This window comes from Benincasa hispida, chromosome 7 (genome assembly GCF_009727055.1).
Source record: "Benincasa hispida cultivar B227 chromosome 7, ASM972705v1, whole genome shotgun sequence".
Taxonomy (NCBI): Eukaryota; Viridiplantae; Streptophyta; class Magnoliopsida; order Cucurbitales; family Cucurbitaceae; genus Benincasa; species Benincasa hispida.
The window spans coordinates 7,500,159-7,511,607 of NC_052355.1; the positions used below are offsets into that span (position 1 = coordinate 7,500,159).

The 11,449-nt window shown below is 37.8% G+C and overlaps 1 non-coding gene across 1 annotated transcript; it reads left to right on the forward strand.

The window, feature by feature from the left end:
* Positions 1-2,525: 2,525 nt before the first annotated feature.
* LOC120082316 lies at positions 2,526-2,632 on the forward strand. The gene has a single exon (XR_005483146.1). It is a non-coding gene; the product is annotated as a small nucleolar RNA R71 (small nucleolar RNA).
* Positions 2,633-11,449: the final 8,817 nt, after the last annotated feature.

An 11,449-nucleotide genomic window follows, 5' to 3' on the forward strand; every position in this document is an offset into this window, starting at 1 on the left:
GTCCTCGAGAAAATCTGAAAAGATTTCCATCATACACCTCTGGAACGTGCTCGGCGTATTGCAGAGGCCAAATGGCATGCGGCGAAAAGCGAATGTCCCATATGGGCAGGTGAATGTGGTCTTGTCTTGATCTTCATGAGCTATCATGATTTGATTGTACCTGGCATATCCATCCAAGAAGCAATAAAAATGTTCCCTGCTAATCTGTCTAGCATCTAATTGATGAATAGCAGAGGAAAATGATCTTTCTTTGTGGTCGCATTCAATTTGTGGTAGTCCATACATATGCGTCATCCAGTGATGGTTCTTTGCAGTATTAATTCATTGTTCTCATTTGGGACTACTGTCATTCCTCCCTTCTTTGGCACACATTACACGAGGCTGACCCATGTGCAATCTGCAATGGAATAGATAATGCCCGCATCCAGCCACTTGATAATCTCCTTCTTGATGACCTTCTTCATCGCAGGGTTAAGTCTACGTTGATTTTCAATAGTTTCTTTATGGTCGTTCTCAAGACGAATGTGGTGCATGCAGTACGCGGGGCTAATTCCTCTGATGTCAGCAAGTGTCCAGCCAATTGCTCGCAACTGTTTCTTAGAATGCTCATCAACGCATTCTCTTGATCTTCGTTGAGCATAGAGAAAATTATCATTAGCATCTTCTCATTCTGCCCCAGAAATGCGTACTTCAAATGTGTTTGTAGGGTCTTCAGTTCAAGTGTTGGTGTGTCGCGAGGGAAGTGTGTTGCTTTCTTTCTCTCTTTGGCTCTTCTTTATCATTGCGATCATTCCTTCTTCTTTGTTTTTTTTTTTTTTTTGCTACGATTGCATTGTAGGCAGCTACGGATGCGTTGGCATCCTCTTCTCACACTCGTACATCAGATTTTCTTCTTCCAATCAATTCAGGTCATCGTCAGAATCTGTAGGTCTTCCTCATCCAAGGAATTCTATGCAGCACAATTAATGTTAAATTAAGCTTCTGTCCGTTTATGCTCAAAGTGATTTCTCCCTTGTGCACATAAATTGAGCATGACCCCGTGATAGAAAAGATCTCCTCAAAATGATGGGACACATCTTTGTCGGCCTCATAGTCTAGGATGATGAAAGTCAGCTGGCAAATAAATTATAATCAATCGTGATAAGCACATCCTCACCTTACCCTCTAATGAACCAGAGACCTGTCAGCCAATTAGAGAGTCACTATCGTGAGCACGAGTTGTCCACATTTAATTGTCAAAATTGACTGCGGCATCAAATTTATGCTGGCCCCAAGTCACACAAAGGCATTGCCCAAAATAAGTTCTCCTATGGAGTAAGGAATAGTAAAGCTCCCAGGATCGCTCATCTTCGGTGGGATAATAGATTTGAACTTGCGTTAATGCCATTATGGAAAATTTTCCAATGCCGCTTTTTTTAGTTATCATGTCCTTCAGAAACTTGACATAGGCAAGCATTTCCTCAAGCGCTTCACTAAAAGGAATGTTAAAATGTAATTGCTTTAACATAATAAGAAGCGTTGGTATTGTACCTCTTTGTTTTTTTTCTTTCTTAGCCTCTGAAGGAAATGTGGTAACTGGACTTTTACGGTTTCCATTTCATCTGACTTTGAGGTCGACGCAACCTCAGGTTCCACTACTTCATTTTCTCTTTCTTTTTCTTGCGTTACCACAATCTCGGGCTCAGTTGTGATGGAAGTTGTTCTATTCTGATCCTTCTTTTCTCCCTCCACAATCTTTCCACTGCGCAGTGTCACAACCTAACATTGCTCCTTACCTGATCCAACTGGGTTGCGTGGAAGTTCGGTAGAACTTGACAACACCCCTTACGGTTGACTCTTCAGCTCATTTGCAATCTGGCCCATTTTCAATTTGAGGTTGTGGATGGACGTAGCCTGACTTTGAAGCATTGTCTCATTTTTCTCTATATATTGCTTCAATAGGCTCTCTAGAGAAGAAGATTGTGTTGGTTGTTGTGAGCTACTTGCTTGGTTTCTCTGTGACCGTTGTTGCATTGAAAGAATCCCGATGGCCCTTCTTTTTGCACCACAGATTGAAAATTTTGTTGTTGATTTTCCAGGAAAAATTGGGGTGGCTTCTCCACCCGAGGTTGTAAGTGTTTGAAAAGGTTCTTCACAAAATATACAGACTGTGGATTTTACAGACAATCTTCCATCGCATGCCCATCATCGCAAGTCACACACCTTGTGGTGTTTTGACTTATTGCGTTAATTTGCCCACCTTGCAGTGTTGAGCTACTGAGCTCAATTCCTTGAATCAAATTCATCATTACGGTCATTTGGTTTTGTAATGAAACAATGGCACCATTATTTGCATCGGAATTTTTGAGTCTCAATCTCTGGTCGCTCTTCCTCTAGTCTTCATGGTTTTTAGAGATACGGTCCAGAATATTCTTCGCCTCATCGTAAGTTTTGTCAAGCAGACCACCAGCGGCTCGGCATTAGCAGCGGTCTGCGAAGCGGGATTCAAACCGTGATAGAAAATTTCCATTTGAAGGCAGTCTGGTAGCCTATTATGCGGACAATCTCGGACCAACCTTTTAAACCTCGCCCAAGCATCACTGAGCGATTCGTCCATATCTTGTTCAAAATTAGTAATAAACTTTCTTCGTCTTGCGTTCTCGGTAGGTGGCAAAATACTTTTTCATGAATTTCTCCACTACTTTCTCCCAAGAAATAATCTCTCCTGGTTCGAGCGAATAATCTCATTTCCTAGCCTGATAACAGAGAGAAAATGGGAACAACATTAATCAAACTTATTTAGCAGAGATGTTCGGGAATAAAAAAGTATTGTAGATTTCAATAAAACTTCGGAGGTGGCCATGCAGATCCTCGCCATGCCTTCCTCCAAATTGACCTGCAGTCTGGATCATCTACAGCATCACCGGTTTCATCTCGAATCTGCTTCCGTCGAGGGCATGCCTCATGATTCCCGAAGAGAAATCATAGAGGTTTGGCGATGCATAGTCTCTAATGGGCCTATTGCGATCGTTTGCTAACAGAATTGGATTCGCCATGACATTATTATCATTTGGTGCTCCACCTCCAAGCTGCTCCGCCATCTCTTCTTTATTGAATTTATGTTGCTGTTGGCGCTCTCCTAGTCTCCTTCGAAATGTTCTTTCAATCTCTGGGTCATAGTTCACCAGATATTGAAAGTTCTGCAAAGAAATCACAAAAGATACAGTTAACAACTATTTTGTCGAAGTCTCTAGCAACGGTGCCAAAAACTTGATGCGTTATTTTATTAAGTAGAAATATGGATGAGATGCGTTGATGGAATTACGTTGTGCACTCAAGTTTCTCCAACGGAATTCAAGTGTAAATCCCCCTGAGTTTCCTAGTAAGTCCAGGGTCGAACACAGGGACTTGTGAAAATAGTTGCGTTGGTGATTTTTATGAAGACTTGCGATAACCAGTTAAATAAATAAATCGTTGGGTTTGTTGTTTGCGTTGATGAAAATAAATAACAAATGCGGCAGAATTTGAAAAGAGTTGGTAATGGGAAATACGATGAATATGCGGTGAACGGATTGAGAAAAGTTTCGGCTAACACTCCCTAGAATGCGTTCATGCTTTGCGATCATGCAACATGCATATAATAGTAAACCACCTCTCGGCGTGAATGCTACGGCTTCTAAGGCTAGAACGCATGCGATAAATATGCGATAAGTCTACAGGGTTTATACATAAACCTCTATCTCTATTTATGCGATGACAACATGACATTCACACAAATATGCGGCTACATACTATCATTCCCATTCCTAGGATGCATGCTACGCAAGCTGATAAACAGAGCTTATCTCTAAGTCCCTATCTCTTGTTTATGTAAGCCTAATCTTGCTCTTTCGAGTCCAGATTCTAACCTAGTTCTCTCAAGACATTAGGTTCTTTATTTAGATTCTCTCTCGAGTAACTCTAAAGGGTATTTTACATAGCATAAAACAAGACAATCGTAAGCAATGAACTTCCTAGGTTATGTTAGCTTATTTCTTCTCAACCCATTCAACTAGTTCAGCTACTCATGTGTACTAAGAGAGTGAGCAGATGTAGAAATAGAAATTCCATTGAATAGTATGAAAATGAAGTACAAAATAACAATGCAAGTATATTAAAGAACCTGGTTGCAATTTCTTGCTGCCCAGCATTTACACTGTTTCTACTCGTGCTCTAAAGATATTCCCGCTCTTGCGAGAGTCGGCCCGCTCTCTACTCTTACACCCCAAGGTTCTCTCTCGAGTTGCCCTGGGTGATCTCCAGCGCCACCACTCGTTTCTTACTCCACCGTAAAATGGAAAAGAAAACTATGAACAGAAGCAACTGGTGAACTTGTTAACTAATCAACCCCTTTTCTGAAGAATGCACTTGGTATTTATATGGCATCAATGGTGAAAGGCGACTTCTCTCTCCTGGTTTTATAGATGGGACAATTTTAATTCCTGATTAACGCGCCAAATGATTGTCACCGATAAAGTTGAGTGTACTTCGTGACCGTTATCGACTGTCAACTTAATTTGGATCTGACTATCATCAACTTTCTGTCTCATCGCTCTTAATTATCCTTTCACCCAGATGCACCTACCATGTTGCGCTGACCAAGTTGCGGGGATCCTTCTCGGGAAAATGTTTGCGAGCACAATCAATGTAAAGTCTTGCAGTAAAATTGCGCTTGACCGATAATTTCCTATGATCGCAATCTTTCATTGTGTTAATGCATATTCTGCACAAAAAATACAAAAATCAATAGTTCTAATGTGCTGAACGCATGCGACCGCAATATTATAGAATTTATGCTTAATGGACGCAATTTAACATATTTTGTCAACACAATCCAACATTGTTTAATAACTTAGCACTATGATAACGTGCATTTCTGTCCGTTATCAACATCTCAGCAGAATAAAAACAAGAAACAAACTACTGAAAATCCTTGTTTTTTCTGCAAAAGGAAAGGTTACTTCAAGAAAGATTGTCCGAAGTATGCCAAGTGGCATGTAAAGAAGGGTAAACTTCTTACTTTGGTTTGTTCTGAAGTTAATTTAGCTTCTGTACCTACAGATACTTGGTGCATAGATTCTGATACTGCTACTCACATAAGTATATCAATGCAAGGTTGCCTGTGGAGTCGACAGCCAAGCGATGCTGAAAGATTCATCTATGTGGGCGATGGAAAAGTAGTTCCAGTTGAAGCTATTGGAAATTTTAGATTACTTTTAAAAACTGATTGTTATTTGGATCTAAATGAGACTTTTGTTGTACCATCATTTAGACGGAATTTAGTTTCTATTTTCAGTTTGGACAAATTTGATTTTTTTTATTCTTTTGGAAATAATAAAGTTAGTCTTTTTCAAGATTCTAAGCTTATTAGTACTGGTTCTTTAATTGATAATCTATATATGCTTGATTCTTTTGCTTCATTTAACAAGATCTTGTTATCTAATTCATGTCGTACAAAGTATTAATTAAATGAGAATTTTGCTATATTATGGCATAAGCGTTTAGGTCACATCTCTAAATAGTGAATTCAGAGACTTGTGTCAGATTGAATTCTTGATTCCCTTGATTCAAGTAACTTCAACGTTTGTATGGAATGTACTAAGGGAAAACAGACAAACATAAGAAAATTAGGTGCCAACAGATGCTCAGACGTCTTAGAACTAATACATACAGACATTTGTGGTCCATTCCCTACTGCCTCTTGGAATGGATAACAATATTTTATTACGTTCATAGACGAATATTCAAGATATGGGTACCTATATTTAATTTATGAGAAGTCTCAATCTTTTGACGTTTTCAAGTCTTGCAAAGCTGAGGTTGAACTTCAACTTGGAAATAAAATTTAGGCTATCAAATCTGATCGTGGTGGTGAATATTGCGGTAGATTTGATGGATCAAGTGAATAACGTCCAGGGCCCTTTGCCAAATACTTAGAGGAATGTGGAATCGTCCTGCAATATACTATGCCAGGCAAACCCAGCATGAATGGTGTAGCGGAAAGACGAAATAGAACACTTAAGGATATGGTAAGAAGCATGATTAGTCATTCTTCTCTATCAGAATCCCTCTGGGGTGAGGCATTAAAGACTACAACATATATTCTTAATAGGGTACCTAGTAAAACAGTAGCCAAAACTCCTTATGAGTTATGGATAGGAAAGAAGCCTAGTATTAGGCATTTTCACATTTGAGGTTGTCCAGTTGACGCTAGGCCTTATAGGCCTAATGAAAGAAAATTTGACTCAAGAACTATTAGCTGCTATTTTGTTGGGCATTCTGAGCACTCTTGGAATTTCAAGTTTTATGATCCCACTTTTAGATCATTGTTTAAGACAGAAAATGCTAGATTCCTTGAGGGTGTTGAGTTTGGGGGGGAAGATAACATAAGGAAAGTTGTCTTTGAAGAGGAATTGGTTTCTTTTCCTCATGTGATTATAAATGATGTTCAGGCTCCAATTCTTGACTTCATTATTGAACCAATTATAGAACAGGACAACATTGAAGTTCCCATTGTTGAACCTGAAGTTCAAACTCAACAACCTCAAGAAGTACCACTAAGAAGATCTATTAGAGAAAAAAGAAGTGAAATTCCAGATGATTATATTGTTTTTCTTCAAAAAAAATCAGGATGATGTGGGCATAATAGAAGATGATCCAATCAACTTCCAACAAACTTTACAAAGTTCTAACTTTCAAAAGTGGATAAGTGCTATAGAAGAGGAAATAAAATCCATGAAAGACAATGACGTTTGGGAACTTGTCGAACTGCCATCAGGAGTGAAACCCATAGGTTGTAAATGGATATTTAAAACCAAAAGGGATTCACATGGAATATCGAAAGATATAAGGCTCGTCTTGTTGCAAAGGGTTTTACTCAAAAGGAAGGCATTGATTACAAAGAGACTTTCTCTCTGATTTCATCGAAAGACTCTTTTAGGATAATCATGGCACTGGTAGCTCACTTTGATTTAGAGCTACACCAGATGAATGTAAAAACTGTATTTCTCAATGGGAACATTGATGAGGCGATTTATATGGTGTAACTAGAAAACTTTGCGTCTGGTAATTCAAAGTCTATGGTGTGCAAATTAAAGAAATCCATCTATAGTCTCAAGCAAACCTCTCGTCAATGGTATCACAAATTCCATGAAGTGATAACCTCATTTGGTTTTGAGGTGTATATAGTTGAAGATTGTGTATATCACATGTTCAATGGGAGTAAATCAATCTTTTTAGTGTTATATGTCAATGACATACTCATAGCTAGTAATGATATAGGTTTATTGCATGACACTAAGAGATTTCTCAAAAGAAATTTTGAGATGAAGGATCTTGGTGATGCTTTTTTTGTATTAGGAATTGAAATACTATGAGATCGTTCTCAAGGTATTTTGAGATTGTTACAAAAGAACTACATTGAAAAGATCTTGAGTAGATTTGGCATGAAAGATTGTACACCGGGAGATACCCTGATCGTTAAAGGTGATAAATTTCATTTAGCCCCAAGACCACACTCAAGACTAATGAGATACAAAAGGTTCCCTATGCATTGGCTATTGGAAGTCTAATGTATGCTTAAGTATATACACGACCAAATATTACATTCATAGTTGGAGCGTTAGGTAGATATTTGAGTAACCCGGGGATGGATCATTGGAAAGTAGCCAAACGGGTTATGAAGTATTTACAGAGAACAAAAGATTATATGCTCAATTATCGGAGATCAGAAGTTTTAGAGTTCATTGGGTATTCTGATTCTGATTATGTTGGATGGCAAAACACTTTGCAATCCACTTCAGGCTATATCTTCATGTTGGTTAGAGGATTTGTATCCTGGAAAAGTGTTAAACAAACACTTATGGCTTCTTCTACCATGGTTGTGGAGTTTATAGCATGTTATGAGGTATCCAATCATGGAATATGCTGCGAAATTTTGTCACTGGATTGCGGATAGTGTTTGGCATTGAAAGACCACTAAAATTATTTTGTGACAATAAGTCGGTAGTGATGTATTCCAACAACAACAGAAGCAATACGAAGTCAAAGCATGTAGACATGAAGTTTCTAGTTGTTAAAGAAAAAGTTCGGAATGGTCAAATTTCAATAGAACACATAAGAACAAACTCTATGGTGGCAAATCCATTGACTAAAGGTTTACCACCTAAAGTTTTTCATGAGCATGTTGCTCACATGGGTGTTAGTCACTTTTCTGATTCCATGGTTTAGTGGGAGTTTGTATTGAGGATGTTTTTTTACCTTATTTTGTTTATTTTCTATATAGAATAAATTTGATGGTTTATGTTTTATTATCTAAACTCGTTTATCATGCATGCAGTTTAGTATAAAGTTTTTTAGAATGATCTCATTAAGAAATTTGAACCAGTTGGACACAAGCATGATCTAGATCACTTTGCATGTAGTTTCCTTACTATCCATCAATACTTGATCTATGTCATTGAATGTATTGGAATTTGTGATCAAGGAATGTTTAGTTATAAGGATAGTGACGAAAGCCCCCTTGATTCCGTACTAATACAGGAGATGGACCAGATTGAACTAAAAGGGAATTCTATTATTGAAATAACTTGTTTATGCGCGCTTAAGATTTATGTGATTTAATTATATCAGATACACAAACATAGCCCAAATAGGAGATTGTTAGACATATTTAAATAATAATATGTTTAATTAAAGCATATGCTATGTATGTGGATTAATAATTTATCACATTGGGTTATTTTATTAGATTGGGCCCTATTAGGTGATCTAGTTAATTAAGGCCCTAGATTCCTAATTGAGTATGGACTTAATGGGTAGAAGTCTATTCCTAGTTAATTAGGATTTAATAGGAATCCTAATTGAACTAGTATATAAAGAGACCTTAGGGCTATGGTCCCCAAGATACCAAAATAATAAGCACTCAGTCTTTCTTGAATCCCATTTAGAGAGAGATCCCACTAAGGGCATACAGAGTTTTGGTTGAGGAAGACCATAGTCATCCATAATCATCTTGAAGCTATCATCAATTTTGCAATGGAATCCGGTATGTTATTCTTGACAATTTGACATGAATGATCCTAGGGTTTATCTATTTAATATAGATTTAAAGTATTTTTGCTAACAGAATGTTCTTATGATTTTTTAGCGTAACAATACCCACTATTCCCCGATTTTAGACGATGATGAGAAAAAGTGAGGTACAAAAGACAACTCAAGAACATGAATGAGCCAATTACAGAGAGAGATTGGAAAGTGAAGAGTGAGAGATGTTTGATTTTAATTTGTCAAATAGAAAAAAAAATGACATATCATATATATCAACAACATAAAATAAATAAATATTAACAAATCATTTAAATTTTTCCAACTCAACAATGCCACATCATTTTAGGGACTAAAATGCCACTTTTGAAACCTCATGGACAAAATAGGCATTGACTTCAAGCCTCAGGAATCAAAGATATATTTTAGCGATTCACTTTTCACGACTCCAACCATGGGATATACTCGTGAGCATGCAAATTGGGAAAATGAAAGCCCATTAGCTTCACTTTCTTCTTCACCTAAGAGTGTGACACACAGTCGTTGTTGGATTTGACTGTCGTTGCTCGTCGTTGAGCCACTACTCGTCATCGTCCTCCACCAGTCACTGTTATCGATTGCGTCGGTCGTTAGAGGATGAGTTTATTTACCTTTCCTTCCTTATATTTCTGCACTTCACAACCTCTCCACGATTCGAAGACGTTGTTCTTTTTATGTTTCGCCCTTGTTTGCCAAATAACGTTGCTTTTGTCGTCGTGTGGTCACCGGAGATTTCGACCAACAGGTGATTGTGTGAGTGTTGGGGCTATTTGAGGGATCTTTTTGATGAGCTTGGTTTATGTGAGGGTTTGGCCTCTAATAGCACATATGCTAATTCAACGTTGGATTCAGAGTTGGGTGAAGAATACAATAGTTCTGCGATGGTTGGCTAATACGTTTTGGTACGTGACAAGGGTTCAAGTTCCTTATATTCATTTCTATGGTTGATATAAATTGTGTGGTTGATCCTTAAACTTGTGTTATTGCTTAGGTTACACCCATATTTGGAGGGGTTGAAGCAAGTTGGTTCAAGGCACAATTTTTTATTTGGAGCAAGGCTTTCTTAAGCCTAGAAGAGGAATATATTTCATTAATTTCTAGTTTTAAATCAAGGGGATTTTATAATGATAGATAGATCTTAGAGCTATTTGTCATGCATGCTACATAACTGATTTTTGACTTAGTGTCAATAAGATTATTTGGGGTGATATTGATATCTATGTGATACTTGTTGGAAGTGTGTTGTGCACATTATTGATCTGTATGACGAGTTTATGTGATACGAATGTGCATGACAAGAGACTTGAACTATAGGATATGTACACCAATCTATGTGATAATAAGTCTTTGTGACTTGATCTCATATCTATCGAGCTACAGTGAGTTATGTTGGAATTGGTGCCCTAATTCTCCCAGAGTTTCATAGTTTGTAAACAGTTTTTACACATTGTTATTAATAAAATAAGAGTTATTTTATTTGTATTTACTCATATCCAATGAACTAAGATCCATTGTTATTTCATGTAAACTTGAGCATGTATATGAGACATACAAGCGGATCATGCCTTAAGTATTAACCTAAAAGGTCTAGAGTTTAAGGATAAATGAGGGATACCTTATCCTTATGACACTATAGATACGGCCTGCTTTGTAGATATTTACAAGTGTTGTAAAGTGCTACAAATGTTCCGATCCTGACCATTCATATGGAGACATGCGAGCGGGGGTGTCCTATACAAAGAGTTTGTATAAGACCAAACCACGAAATGATTAGTCTCTTTATATAACGTCGTTGATAATTGAGACTTACATCTCTCTAAAACGACCATAGACATGACCTTAATCCTAAGTGTTTTGGGAACTCCTACCTATGAGGGCAGTTCTTTGACTAGTATGGGTGAGAGTGGCCTGATTGCTAATACAACAAGCCTACCTTTTTGGGGATTTATCTGATTGGGGAGCTGGAAACTTAGTACAAGACGAAATTCACTCCTTCCCCGAAGCAGGGGTAAGTAGATAGATTGTTTCTTTAAGGGTTAATTCCAGGTCTTGAACATAGTGGCCACACCCTATCTTCAAAGAGAGGACTCAGTCATAGTAGGACTACGACTTATTGTACATTAGAGGAATCAGTGGTACATAAGGAGTTAGATGTAACTACAGAGGCACAATGGTAAATTGGCCCAGCCGTACGAACGATTTGTGAAGGGTTATCACACTGTTGATTGGTTAATATGGACACAGAAATATATCTATAGTGTGAAGGGTGCAGCTGACGGTCTTTAGTGGAGTGCTCGACAATTAACAGATGGTGGATCCCGTAAACTAGAATTTAGTCAGTTATTCA